At 48.1% G+C, this 11,072-nt stretch overlaps 1 non-coding gene across 1 annotated transcript; it reads left to right on the forward strand.

Moving 5' to 3' along the window:
- Nucleotides 1–882: 882 nt before the first annotated feature.
- TRNAS-CGA (transfer RNA serine (anticodon CGA)) lies at nt 883–956 on the forward strand. The gene has a single exon. It is a non-coding gene; the product is annotated as a tRNA-Ser (tRNA).
- The last annotated feature ends 10,116 nt before the right edge of the window (nt 957–11,072 follow it).

The raw sequence follows: 11,072 nt of genomic DNA on the forward strand, positions 1-11,072 counted from the left end.
TTCTTTAGGCGATTTATTAATCTAAGTATTATTATCCCACTGATAAGCATAACACATAAAAAAAAAAATTAACATTCCCCTATGCACCTTGGTTTCGGTGACTGTTGGCTCCCTTCATAAATTTGTACAACGGGCCCCTCATTTGATTTCACTTGTCTGCTAATAGCTTAACGAGGGTCTCGGTTCAGGCAGTCTTGATGCCATAGGTAGCATAAGAGGGCTCTCGCACAGTTTCCGCCCTCGCCGTTAGATGACGTTCTACGCCACGCTCGCGGTATTACAGGACGTGCTACGTCCGCCGCTATGGTCCAGGGTGGCGCTGGTGAACACTCTCAAGGCTCGCTTACACCCAGTAAACATAAATAGCCACGAGAGCAGCAGATTGGACAGCCGTCGCCGTAGCTCAGTTGGTAAGAGCACCGGACGCGATATTCGGAGGTCGTGGGTTCGCATCCCACCGGCGGCATGGTTGTTTTTCTGCTGCTTTATAAGCAATTTTCTTTAAGCGATTTATTAATCTAAATAATATTATTCCACTGATAAGCATAACACAAAAAATTAGCGTTCCTCTATGCACCTTGGTTTCGGTGACTGTTGGCTCCCTTCATAAATTTGTCAAACGGGCCCCTCATTTCCTTTAACTTGTCTGCTAATAGCTTAACGAGTGTCTCGGTTCTGGCAGTCTTGATGCCATAGGTAGCATAAGAGGGCTCTCGCACAGTTTCCGCCCTCGCCGTTAGATGACGTTCTACGTCACGCTCGCGGTGTTACAGGATGTGCTACGTCCGCCGCTATGGTCGAGGGTGGCGCTTGTGAACACGCTCAAGGCTCGCTTACACCCAGTAAACATAAATACCCACGAGAGCAGCAGATTGGACAGCCGCCGCCGTAGCTCAGTTGGTAAGAGCACCGGACGCGATATTCGGAGGTCGTGGGTTCGGATCCCACCGGCGGCATGGTTGTTTTTCTGCTGCTTTATAAGTAATTTTCTTTAGGCGATTTAATAATCTAAGTATTATTATCCCACTGATAAGCATAACACATAAAAAAAATTAAAAAATTAACGTTCCCCTATGCACCTTGGTTTCGGTGACTGTTGGCTCCCTTCATAAATTTGTCAAACGGGCCCCTCATTTCATTTAACTTGTCTGCTAATAGCTTAACGAGGGTCTCGGTTCTGGCAGTCTTGATGCCATAGGTAGCATAAGAGGGCTCACGCACAGTTTCCGCCCTCGCCGTTAGATGACGTTATACGTCACGTTCGCGGTATTACAGGACGTGCTACGTCCGCCGCTATGGTCGAGGGTGGCGCTGGTGAACACTCTCAAGGCTCGCTTACACCCAGTAAACATAAATAGCCACGAGAGCAGCAGATTGGAAAGCCGTCGCCGTAGCTCAGTTGGTAAGAGCACCGGACGCGATATTCGGAGGTCGTGGGTTCGGATCCCACCGGCGGCAAGGTTGTTTTTCTGCTGCTTTATAAGTAATTTTCTTTAAGCGATTTATTAATCTAAGTATTATTATCCCACTGTTAAGCATAACACATAAAAAAAATTAACGTTCCCCCTATGCACCTTGGTTTCGGTGACTGTTGGCTCCGTTCATAAATTTCTCAAACGGCCCCTCATTTCATTTACCTTATCTGCTAATAGCTTAACGAGGGTCTTGGTTCTGGCAGTCTTGATGCCATAGGTAGCATAAGAGGGCTCTCGCACAGTTTCCGCCCTCGCCGTTAGATGACGTTCTACGTCACGCTCGCGGTATTACAGGACGTTCTACGTCCGCCGCCATGGTCGAGGTTGGCGCTGGTGAACACTCTCAAGGCTCGCTTACACCCAGTAAAAATAAATACCCACGAGAGCAGCAGATTGGAGAGCCGTCGCTGTAGCTCAGTTGGTAAAAGCACCGGACGCGATATTCGGAGGTGCGGGTTCGGATCCCACCGCCGGCATGGTTGTTTTTCTGCTGCTTTATAAGTAATTTTGTTTAAGCGATTTATTAATCTAAGTATTATTATCCCACTGATAAGCATAACACAAAAAAATTAACGTTCCCCTATGCACCTTGGTTTCGGTGACTGTTGGCTCCCTTCATAAATTTGTCAAACGGGCCCCTCATTTCATTTAACTTGTCTGCTAATAGCTTAACGAGGGTCTCAGTTCTGGCAGCCTTGATGCCATAGGTAGCATAAAGTGCTCTCGCACAGTTTCCGCCCGCGCCGTTAGATGACGTTCTACGTCACGTTCGCGGTATTACCGGACGTGCTACGTCCGCCGCTATGGTCGAGGGTGGCGCTGGTGAACACTCTCAAGGCTCGCTTACACCCAGTAAACATAAATACCCACGAGAGCAGCAGATTGGACAGCCGTCGCCGTAGCTCAGTTGGTAAGAGCACCGGACGCGATATTCGGAGGTAGCGGGTTCGGATCCCACCGGCGGCATGGTTGTTTTTCTGCTGCTTTATAAGTAATTTTGTTTAAGCGATTTATTAGTCTAAGTATTACTATCCCACTGATAAGCATAACACAAAAAAAATTAACGTTCCCCTATGCACCTTGGTTTCGGTGACTGTTGGCTCCCTTCATACATTTGTCAAACGGGCCCCTCATTTCATTTAACTTGTCTGCTAATAGCTTAACGAGGGTCTCGGTTCTGGCAGTCTTGATGCCATAGGTAGCTTAAGAGGGCTCTCCCACAGTTTCCGCCCTCGTTGTTAGATGACGTTCTACGTCACGCTCGCGGTATTACAGGACGTGCTACGTCCGCCGCTATGGTCGAGGGTGGCGCTGGTGAACACTCTCAAGGCTCGCTTACACCCAGTAAACATAAATACCCACGAGAGCAGCAGATTGGACAGCCGTCGCCGTAGCTCAATTGGTAAGAGCACCGGACGCGTTATTCGGAGGTCGTGGGTTCGGATCCCACCGGCGGCATTGTTGTTTTTTCTGCTGCTCTATAAGTAATTTTCTTTAGGCGATTTATTATTCTAAGTATTATTATCCCACTGATAAGCATAACACATAAAAAAAAATTAACGTTCCCCTATGCACCTTGGTTTCGGTGACTGTTGGCTCCCTTCATAAATTTGTCAAACGGGCCCCTCATTTCATTTACTTGTCTGCTAATAGCTTAACGAGGGTCTCGGTTCTGGCAGTCTTGATGCCATATCTAGCATAAGAGGGTTCTCGCACAGTTTCCGCCCTCGTCGGTAGATGACGTTCTACCTCACGCTCGCGGTATTACAGGACGTGCTACGTTCGCCGCTATGGTCGAGGGTGGCCTGTTGAACACTCTCAAGGCTCGCTTACACCCAGTAAACATAAATACCCACGAGAGCAGCAGATTGGACAGCCGTCGCCGTAGCTCAGTTGGTAAGAGCACCGGACGCGATATTCGGAGGTCGTGGGTTCGGATCCCACCGTCGGCATGGTTGTTTTTCTGCTGCTTTATAAGTAATTTTCTTTAAGCGATTTATTAATCTAAGTATTATTATCCCACTGATAAGCATAACACATAAAAAAAAATTAACATTCCCCTATGCACCTTGGTTTCGGTGACTGTTGGCTCCCTTCATAAATTTGTACAACGGGCCCCTCATTTGATTTAACTTGTCTGCTAATAGCTTAACGAGGGTCTCGGTTCAGGCAGTCTTGATGCCATAGGTAGCATAAGAGGGCTCTCGCACAGTTTCTGCCCTCGCCGTTAGATGACGTTCTACGGCACGCTCGCGGTATTACAGGACGTGCTACGTCCGCCGCTATGGTCGAGGGTGGCGCTGGTGAACACTCTCAAGGCTCGCTTACACCCAGTAAACATAAATAGCCACGAGAGCAGCAGATTGGACAGCCGTCGCCGTAGCTCAGTTGGTAAGAGCACCGGACGCGATATTCGGAGGTCGTGGGTTCGGATCCCACCGGCGGCATGGTTGTTTTTCTGCTGCTTTATAAGCAATTTTCTTTAAGCGATTTATTAATCTAAATATTATTATCCCACTGATAAGCATAACACAAAAAAATTAGCGTTCCTCTATGCACCTTGGTTTCGGTGACTGTTGGCTCCCTTCATAAATTTGTCAAACGGGCCCCTCATTTCCTTTAACTTGTCTGCTAATAGCTTAACGAGTGTCTCGGTTCTGGCAGTCTTGATGCCATAGGTAGCAAAAGAGGGCTCTCGCACAGTTTCCGCCCTCGCCGTTAGATGACGTTCTACGTCACGCTCGCGGTGTTACAGGATGTGCTACGTCCGCCGCTATGGTCGAGGGTGGCGCTTGTGAACACTCTCAAGGCTCGCTTACACCCAGTAAACATAAATACCCACGAGAGCAGCAGATTGGACAGCCGTCGCCGTAGCTCAGTTGGTAAGAGCACCGGACGCGATATTCGGAGGTCGTGGGTTCGGATCCCACCGTCGGCATGGTTGTTTTTCTGCTGCTTTATAAGTAATTTTCTTTAGGCGATTTATTAATCTAAGTATTATTATCCCACTGATAAGCATAACACATAAGAAAATAATGTTCCCCTATGCACCTTGGTTTCGGAGACTGTTAGCTCCCTTCATAAATTTGTCAAACGGGCCCCTCATTTCATTTAACTTGTCTGCTAATAGCTTAACGAGGGTCTCGGTTCTGGCAGTCTTGATGCCATAGCTAGCATAAGAGGGTTCTCGCACAGTTTCCGCCCTCGCCGTTAGATGACGTTCTACCTCACGCTCGCGGTATTACAGGACGTGCTACGTTCGCCGCTATGGTCGAGGGTGGCCTGTTGAACACTCTCAAGGCTCGCTTACACCCAGTAAACATAAATACCCACGAGAGCAGCAGATTGGACAGCCGTCGCCGTAGCTCAGTTGGTAAGAGCACCGGACGCGATATTCGGAGGTCGTGGGTTCGGATCCCACCGTCGGCATGGTTGTTTTTCTGCTGCTTTATAAGTAATTTTCTTTAAGCGATTTATTAATCTAATTATTATTATCCCACTGATAAGCATAACACATAAAAAAAAATTAACGTTCCCCTATGCACCTTGGTTTCGGTGACTGTTGGCTCCCTTCATAAATTTGTCAAACGGGCCCCTCATTTCATTTAACTTGTCTGCTAATAGCTTAACGAGGGTCTCGGTTCAGGCAGTCTTGATGCCATAGGTAGCATAAGAGGGCTCTCGCACAGTTTCCGCCCTCGCCGTTAGATGACGTTCTACGGCACGCTCGCGATATTACAGGACGTGCTACGTCCGCCGCTATGGTCGAGGGTGGCGCTGGTGAACACTCTCAAGGCTCGCTTACACCCAGTAAACATAAATAGCCACGAGAGCAGCAGATTGGACAGCCGTCGCCGTAGCTCAGTTGGTAAGAGCACCGGACGCGATATTCGGAGGTCGTGGGTTCGGATCCCACCGTCGGCATGGTTGTTTTTCTGCTGCTTTATAAGTAATTTTCTTTAGGCGATTTATTAATCTAAGTATTATTATCCCACTGATAAGCATAACACATAAAAAAATTAACGTTCCCCTATGCACCTTGGTTTCGGAGACTGTTAGCTCCCTTCATAAATTTGTCAAACGGGCCCCTCATTTCATTTAACTTGTCTGCTAATAGCTTAACGAGGGTCTCGGTTCTGGCAGTCTTGATGCCATAGCTAGCATAAGAGGGTTCTCGCACAGTTTCCGCCCTCGCCGTTAGATGACGTTCTACCTCACGCTCGCGGTATTACAGGACGTGCTACGTTCGCCGCTATGGTCGAGGGTGGCCTGTTGAACACTCTCAAGGCTCGCTTACACCCAGTAAACATAAATACCCACGAGAGCAGCAGATTGGACAGCCGTCGCCGTAGCTCAGTTGGTAAGAGCACCGGACGCGATATTCGGAGGTCGTGGGTTCGGATCCCACCGTCGGCATGGTTGTTTTTCTGCTGCTTTATAAGTAATTTTCTTTAAGCGATTTATTAATCTAAGTATTATTATCCCACTGATAAGCATAACACATAAAAAAAATTAACGTTCCCCTATGCACCTTGGTTTCGGTGACTGTTGGCTCCCTTCATAAATTTGTACAACGGGCCCCTCATTTGATTTAACTTGTCTGCTAATAGCTTAACGAGGGTCTCGGTTCAGGCAGTCTTGATGCCATAGGTAGCATAAGAGGGCTCTCGCACAGTTTCTGCCCTCGCCGTTAGATGACGTTCTACGGCACGCTCGCGGTATTACAGGACGTGCTACGTCCGCCGCTATGGTCGAGGGTGGAGCTGGTGAACACTCTCAAGGCTCGCTTACACCCAGTAAACATAAATAGCCACGAGAGCAGCAGATTGGACAGCCGTCGCCGTAGCTCAGTTGGTAAGAGCACCGGACGCGATATTCGGAGGTCGTGGGTTCGGATCCCACCGGCGGCATGGTTGTTTTTCTGCTGCTTTATAAGCAATTTTCTTTAAGCGATTTATTAATCTAAATATTATTATCCCACTGATAAGCATAACACAAAAAAATTAGCGTTCCTCTATGCACCTTGGTTTCGGTGACTGTTGGCTCCCTTCATAAATTTGTCAAACGGGCCCCTCATTTCCTTTAACTTGTCTGCTAATAGCTTAACGAGTGTCTCGGTTCTGGCAGTCTTGATGCCATAGGTAGCAAAAGAGGGCTCTCGCACAGTTTCCGCCCTCGCCGTTAGATGACGTTCTACGTCACGCTCGCGGTGTTACAGGATGTGCTACGTCCGCCGCTATGGTCGAGGGTGGCGCTTGTGAACACTCTCAAGGCTCGCTTACACCCAGTAAACATAAATACCCACGAGAGCAGCAGATTGGACAGCCGTCGCCGTAGCTCAGTTGGTAAGAGCACCGGACGCGATATTCGGAGGTCGTGGGTTCGGATCCCACCGGCGGCATGGTTGTTTTTCTGCTGCTTTATAAGTAATTTTCTTTAGGCGATTTATTAATCTAAGTATTATTATCCCACTGATAAGCATAACACATAAAAAAAATTAACGTTCCCCTATGCACCTTGGTTTCGGTGACTGTTGGCTCCCTTCATAAATTTGTCAAACGGGCCCCTCATTTCATTTAACTTGTCTGCTAATAGCTTAACGAGGGTCTCGGTTCTGGCAGTCTTGATGCCATAGCTAGCATAAGAGGGTTCTCGCACAGTTTCCGCCCTCGTCGGTAGATGACGTTCTACCTCACGCTCGCGGTATTACAGGACGTGCTATGTTCGCCGCTATGGTCGAGGGTGGCCTGTTGAACACTCTCAAGGCTCGCTTACACCCAGTAAACATAAATACCCACGAGAGCAGCAGATTGGACAGCCGTCGCCATAGCTCAGTTGGTAAGAGCACCGGACGCGATATTCGGAGGTCGTGGGTTCGGATCCCACCGTCGGCATGGGTGTTTTTCTGCTGCTTTATAAGTAATTTTTTTTAAGCGATTTATTAATCTAAGTATTATTATCCCACTGATAAGCATAACACATAAAAAAATTAACGTTCCCCTATGCACCTTGGTTTCGGTGACTGTTGGCTCCCTTCATAAATTTGTCAAACGGGCCCCTCATTTCATTTAACTTGTCTGCTAATAGCTTAACGAGGGTCTCGGTTCAGGCAGTCTTGATGCCATAGGTAGCATAAGAGGGCTCTTGCACAGTTTCCGCCCTCGCCGTTAGATGACGTTCTACGGCACGCTCGCGGTATTACAGGACGTGCTACGTCCGCCGCTATGGTCGAGGGTGGCGCTGGTGAACACTCTCAAGGCTCGCTTACACCCAGTAAACATAAATAGCCACGAGAGCAGCAGATTGGACAGCCGTCGCCGTAGCTCAGTTGGTAAGAGCACCGGACGCGATATTCGCAGGTCGTGGGTTCGCATCCCACCGGCGGCATGGTTGTTTTTCTGCTGCTTTATAAGCAATTTTCTTTAAGCGATTTATTAATCTAAATATTATTATCCCACTGATAAGCATAACACAAAAAAAATTAGCGTTCCTCTATGCACCTTGGTTTCGGTGACTGTTGGCTCCCTTCATAAATTTGTCAAACGGGCCCCTCATTTCCTTTAACTTGTCTGCTAATAGCTTAACGAGTGTCTCGGTTCTGGCAGTCTTGATGCCATAGGTAGCATAAGAGGGCTCTCGCACAGTTTCCGCCCTCGCCGTTAGATGACGTTCTACGTCACGCTCGCGGTGTTACAGGATGTGCTACGTCCGCCGCTATGGTCGAGGGTGGCGCTTGTGAACACTCTCAAGGCTCGCTTACACCCAGTAAACATAAATACCCACGAGAGCAGCAGATTGGACAGCCGTCGCCGTAGCTCAGTTGGTAAGAGCACCGGACGCGATATTCGGAGGTCGTGGGCTCGGATCCCACCGGCGGCATGGTTGTTTTTCTGCTGCTTTATAAGCAATTTTCTTTAGGCGATTTATTAATCTAAGTATTATTATCCCACTGATAAGCATAACACATAAAAAAATTAACGTTCCCCTATGCACCTTGGTTTCGGAGACTGTTAGCTCCCTTCATAAATTTGTCAAACGGGCCCCTCATTTCATTTAACTTGTCTGCTAATAGCTTAACGAGGGTCTCGGTTCTGGCAGTCTTGATGCCATAGCTAGCATAAGAGGGTTCTCGCACAGTTTCCGCCCTCGCCGTTAGATGACGTTCTACCTCACGCTCGCGGTATTACAGGACGTGCTACGTTCGCCGCTATGGTCGAGGGTGGCCTGTTGAACACTCTCAAGGCTCGCTTACACCCAGTAAACATAAATACCCACGAGAGCAGCAGATTGGACAGCCGTCGCCGTAGCTCAGTTGGTAAGAGCACCGGACGCGATATTCGGAGGTCGTGGGTTCGGATCCCACCGTCGGCATGGTTGTTTTTCTGCTGCTTTATAAGTAATTTTCTTTAAGCGATTTATTAATCTAAGTATTATTATCCCACTGATAAGCATAACACAAAAAAAATTAACGTTCCCCTATGCACCTTGGTTTCGGTGACTGTTGGCTCCCTTCATAAATTTGTCAAACGGGCCCCTCATTTCATTTAACTTGTCTGCTAATAGCTTAACGAGGGTCTCGGTTCAGGCAGTCTTGGTGCCATAGGTAGCATAAGAGGGCTCTCGCACAGTTTCCGCCCTCGCCGTTAGATGACGTTCTACGGCACGCTCGCGGTATTACAGGACGTGCTACGTCCGCCGCTATGGTCGAGGGTGGCGCTGGTGAACACTCTCAAGGCTCGCTTACACCCAGTAAACATAAATAGCCACGAGAGCAGCAGATTGGACAGCCGTCGCCGTAGCTCAGTTGGTAAGAGCACCGGACGCGATATTCGGAGGTCGTGGGTTCGGATCCCACCGGCGGCATGGCTGTTTTTCTGCTGCTTTATAAGCAATTTTCTTTAAACGATTTATTAATCTAAATATTATTATCCCACTGATAAGCATAACACAAAAAAATTAGCGTTCCTCTATGCACCTTGGTTTCGGTGACTGTTGGCTCCCTTCATAAATTTGTCAAACGGGCCTCTCATTTCCTTTAACTTGTCTGCTAATAGCTTAACGAGTGTCTCGGTTCTGGCAGTCTTGATGCCATAGGTAGAATAAGAGGGCTCTCGCACAGTTTCCGCCCTCGCCGTTAGATGACGTTCTACGTCACGCTCGCGGTGTTACAGGATGTGCTACGTCCGCCGCTATGGTCGAGGGTGCCGCTTGTGAACACTCTCAAGGCTCGCTTACACCCAGTAAACATAAATACCCACGAGAGCAGCAGATTGGACAGCCGTCGCCGTAGCTCAGTTGGTAAGAGCACCGGACGCGATATTCGGAGGTCGTGGGTTCGGATCCCACCGGCGGCATGGTTGTTTTTCTGCTGCTTTATAAGTAATTTTCTTTAGGCGATTTATTAATCTAAGTATTATTATCCCACTGATAAGCATAACACATAAAAAAAATTAACGTTCCCCTATGCACCTTGGTTTCGGTGACTGTTGGCTCCCTTCATAAATTTGTCAAATGGGCCCCTCATTTCATTTAACTTGTCTGCTAATAGCTTAACGAGGGTCTCGGTTCTGGCAGTCTTGATGCCATAGCTAGCATAAGAGGGTTCTCGCACAGTTTCCGCCCTCGTCGGTAGATGACGTTCTACCTCACGCTCGCGGTATTAGAGGACGTGCTACGTTCGCCGCTATGGTCGAGGGTGGCCTGTTGAACACTCTCAAGGCTCGCTTACACCCAGTAAACATAAATACCCACGAGAGCAGCAGATTGGACAGCCGTCGCCATAGCTCAGTAGGTAAGAGCACCGGACGCGATATTCGGAGGTCGTGGGTTCGGATCCCACCGTCGGCATGGGTGTTTTTCTGCTGCTTTATAAGTAATTTTTTTAAGCGATTTATTAATCTAAGTATTATTATCCCACTGATAAGCATAACACATAAAAAAATTAACGTTCCCCTATGCACCTTGGTTTCGGTGACTGTTGGCTCCCTTCATAAATTTGTCAAACGGGCCCCTCATTCCATTTAACTTGTCTGCTAATAGCTTAACGAGGGTCTCGGTTCAGGCAGTCTTGATGCCATAGGTAGCATAAGAGGGCTCTTGCACAGTTTCCGCCCTCGCCGTTAGATGACGTTCTACGGCACGCTCGCGGTATTACAGGACGTGCTACGTCCGCCGCTATGGTCGAGGGTGGCGCTGGTGAACACTCTCAAGGCTCGCTTACACCCAGTAAACATAAATACCCACGAGAGCAGCAGATTGGACAGCCGTCGCCGTAGCTCAGTTGGTAAGAGCACCGGACGCGATATTCGGAGGTCGTGGGTTCGGATCCCACCGTCGGCATGGTTGTTTTTCTGCTGCTTTATAAGTAATTTTCTTTAAGCGATTTATTAATCTAAATAATATTATCCCACTGATAAGCATAACACAAAAAAATTAGCGTTCCTCTATGCACCTTGGTTTCGGTGACTGTTGGCTCCCTTCATAAATTTGTCAAACGGGCCCCTCATTTCATTTAACTTGTCTGCTAATAGCTTAACGAGGGTCTCGGTTCTGGCAGCCTTAATGCCATAGGTAGCATAAGAGGGCTCACGCACAGTT

Source organism: Amblyomma americanum, chromosome 6 (genome assembly GCF_052857255.1).
Source record: "Amblyomma americanum isolate KBUSLIRL-KWMA chromosome 6, ASM5285725v1, whole genome shotgun sequence".
Classification (NCBI taxonomy): Eukaryota; Metazoa; Arthropoda; class Arachnida; order Ixodida; family Ixodidae; genus Amblyomma; species Amblyomma americanum.